The sequence below is a fragment of the Glossina fuscipes genome, unplaced genomic scaffold (genome assembly GCF_014805625.2).
Source record: "Glossina fuscipes isolate IAEA_lab_2018 unplaced genomic scaffold, Yale_Gfus_2 60528, whole genome shotgun sequence".
Taxonomy (NCBI): Eukaryota; Metazoa; Arthropoda; class Insecta; order Diptera; family Glossinidae; genus Glossina; species Glossina fuscipes.
Window position 1 is genome coordinate 1 of NW_024002888.1, and position 4,061 is coordinate 4,061.

At 31.3% G+C, this 4,061-nt stretch overlaps 1 long non-coding RNA gene across 1 annotated transcript; it reads right to left on the reverse strand.

Annotated features, from left to right (window-relative positions):
- Positions 1-1,865: 1,865 nt before the first annotated feature.
- On the reverse strand, positions 1,866-3,779 carry LOC119643370. Its single transcript, XR_005248271.1, has 3 exons — positions 3,545-3,779; positions 2,034-2,336; positions 1,866-1,983 (listed from the first exon to the last, which is right to left on the reverse strand). It is a non-coding gene; the product is annotated as an uncharacterized LOC119643370 (long non-coding RNA).
- Between the last annotated feature and the right edge of the window lie 282 nt (positions 3,780-4,061).

Here is a 4,061-nt window from a genome sequence, read left to right on the forward strand (position 1 = left end):
GGCTTCAGAAATTATTAAGCGTCAAGACAATATAGGAATGGCTGTGGCAAACATACCGCTTAATAATTACTGAACTGAATACGAGGTTAAAGTTCAAACTTTAAACAACGTGGGCAAAGGACCAGAAAGTGAAGTAGTACTTATATACTCAGCCGAAAACATGCCTCTAGTAGCTCCTCAAAAACCGAAACCTCCGCTTTCAACTCGACCGCTTTCAATGTTACTTGGGAGCCGATCGAGTTAACACGCGAAAATATAAGAGGAAACTTATAGGTCATCGCGTAAGTAATATTTATATCCAGAATTATAAATTGAACTAACGATACGGATATCATCTAGATAAACTATTGGAAAACTGCGCAGGGAGAAGAAGATGCGGTGTATTACTTATCAAGGACTACACGTAATTGGGGTTTAATTGTAGGTTTAAAACCTGATACCTATTATTTTGTCAAAGTGATGGCATATAACGCGGCTGGAGAGGGACCAGAAAGCGAACGAGCCGAAGGTAACGATAATTATAAAGCTAATTAATAGACATATGTCCGTAATGTAAAGGAAATCTTTAATTATAGAGCGCACGTACCGTAAAGCTCCACAAAAGCCTCCTTCGTCTGTTCATATTTACGGCATTAACCCTTCAACTGTGCGAGTTGTTTGGCGTTATGTTTCACTAGCTCAGGACGAAGAGCACATTGAAGGGTATAAAGTGCGGGTCTGGGAAAGTGATCAAAACGTGATCACGGCCAAAGACACAATTGTAGCAATAGGTAAAAAATTGGAAGCATATTTTACTACAATACTAAACAAAGTTACAATATTCGTGTTCTGGCCTATAGTAACGGTGGGGACGGCCCTACCATTCGTTTCCAAATGGGTATGTTCTACTTTTGATGAAAATTTATTTTTTGCTTAAGTTACGCTTATTCTTCCTCCGCTTTGCAGGCAAGACCACTTTGTAATTTTGGTAATTAGCTCATGTTTTTTCTTACTCGAAAGTTAACAAGTTGCAATCAAAAAAGTTCACCTTATCGGTTATCAAGTTCGTCCACTCCATTAATTTTTTAGGACTTGTAGTAAAACTAACCGTAAAATAAATTTTACAAAATAATATTAAATATATGTAAATAAAAAATCGTCACAAGTTTTGTATAAATTGTTTCTATTTACTTTTTTAAATTGAATTTTCTTCTCATTAACCACTACAAATACAACAACGATGAATATTCTCTCGCATTTTCCATACATATAATGAGAAAAGGCACCATGCCCACATTAAAGAAGAATATAATTTTCTTGCTTGTCTACATTTATTCTACTTTAAACAATTGCGTGTAAGTCCACGAAATCCAATAATTTCTCTAAAGCTCATTTTTAGAGGGGAAGAACGTTTAACGAAATTGGTAAATGAAAGCAAAAAGGAAAAGCAGCAGAAGAACGAGTGTGGCACATGCGTCAATAAAACAAATCGTAAAAAATTTCGGTTCATGTTTATCTATTTCTAGAAATATTTCTGGATATTGTAAATAGCCAACATCTTAAATTTAGTAAAGAGTTTCTTATGACCACATATTTAAACATTTTTAACCTTGTTCTTTGAATCCTCTTATATAAATGTCTGTTTCCCACCATTCATTTGTTTTATATAAGATATTTTTGCATGTATTAGAATTGCTATCGGCCTCAATAGCCGCGTTGTCGTAATCGCGTTGTTGTAAATCCATGAAATGCTTATATACTTGTAAATCTTTGCAGCAGTGTAAACTCGTCAAACTTGTATTGCCTTTATGTAATAAATGAATCTGTACATCCTTACAGCTTGGAGGCAACGTACAAAACTCCTTAGGAATCATATCAACCTTTGCATTTGAGATCGTCTTTAAATCTATTATTTGTTTCGAAATTTCCAGTTCTAAATACATATTAGTAGGATTTAGGTTAGACGAAAAGATTGTATAAAGATCCGGATGAGTTAGCAACGAACTATAAAAACAAACAATAATAATGTTGGTTTGTTATACGAGCCTACCTACAGTAACGTTTAGTTTAAATTGCCGATAGCCATGGCATTTTGTTCATGGGAGTGGTTACTTGAAATTGCCTCTGTTGGTATGTGTATTGTGTACGCTTCTTTCGGTGTATATGTAGTAGAACCAAACAAAATCCTCAAACTTTTAATGCATTTACTTTTTTTTTACAAATTTTTAGGTGTTATTGCCGCAATCTGTGATGAGGTACGGGATACTCTTTTTCAAAAAGTAAGATCTATAGAATTTTTGTGGCCATAGTTAAATGGTTACTTCTTATGTATCGCTAGTTCTCTCGTAGCTCTAAACCTGAAAAACGTGACATATTTATTTTGTTGTTTTATACAAATTAAGCAATCGCTAGTTATGAGAAATCTGTATGTGTAATTAACCATCTTATCTGAGATCAAAACTTGTTATAAATATTTATTTTATCATGCCCTCAAGCGATACCCTGTCGGAAAGCAGGAATGCAACATAATTCATCCAAGTTTGCTTTATTCTAAAATTACAGAAATGCGTAAAACGTTGTCTAGAGTAAATAATTGTATAATTGCACGCGCTTGCACAAGTTTGTGTTTGTCATTTAGAAAGATTCCTTTCCTTTCAGTTTATAAATTAGTGCAGTTGGCGGATTTTCGCAGATTATTTAAATAGAGTCAAAGTCATATAGTTCCACTTTTCGTTTTCTATTGCAAATGTACTAAAAAGCGGAGCATATTATTGTTCAAATGTAACAAATAACTTTTACACTCAAATATACTTATTTTGTGGAGAAAGTACGTTTCATCTGACCACACCGCTATAGATCTAGACATTGGCAAGCAATACTTTTATTACATTGTACGAACTGTTAACTCGATTTATTGCTAATATTTCAGTAACCTTCATCGATCGATTATCGCTGGAAATGTTATTTTGTGACTCAACGAATGAGCGTTTAGAAATGTTTATCTCAATTCTGATATTTACGCTGATTGAGAATATGCGTACTTTACAGTATGCCTGCTGCGTATTTCAATTCGACAAATTTAGGGCATCATCCGCGAAAAAATTAAAGATATACTGCTTTGTTATAAACGTTTGCTCTACGAAGCTTTCAGTATGTACTTTCCTTCGATTCAAACTTCTGACTTCATGAAAAGGACGCTTTCTGAATTTGAAATCGCTTTTGACGCGAATTCAAAAAGATTTCCTATTTTATGACATTTAAGTCTTACGGTGCAAATACTCCTTCAAATTAATTGAATTATTATAATTAATTTGATTAAAATAAATCTAAGCGAATTAAACTATTTAAATATGTGTATATATGTTTATAATAATAAGTAAAACAATAATATTAATATTATAAATTATGTTAATTAAGAGCGGCTTAAATAACTATTAGTCTATAAATTAATAAAATTTTAGATAGTTTTTATAAATCGTTTATCATACCGTGATTAGCTTTTTTATAAAACACATAAAACCGGCGAATTTTTTATCATTTTTAAATAATCAGAGTTTATACTTACAATGCGCACTCCGTAATAGGTAAAAAAATGTCAATAAATTAAAAATAAATAAATCAAAACAGCAATTAACTAAAAAAAATATTTCGTATGAATGCTATTCGTGATAAAATTAGCTTGATTTAATTTACATGAAACATAAGGATAACTTTAAGAGTACCTATTGCCGAGTGTATAATATAATAATGTAACCAAATCAAAATAATACAATTGTAGGAATTAAATGAAGTGTTAAGAAATTATATAAAGCTAAAAGAGAACAAAAGTGAAACTCAATGTCTTAACGAAGTTATTTAATATGTTTGTATTTTTTTTTCAATTTTCAAATATATATATATATAAAAACTATAATTAAAAACGTTTAAAAAAAAACTTTAAATATCTGTTATTAAAGCAAGGCGATGGCGTTGCATTAGTTATTTCTTTACTTCGTCGTAACAGACTGATTTATCATAATTTTCTGTAGGCAAATTTAAAAAAAAGCCATTAACAGATATTTTAATATGTATATTATTCATAA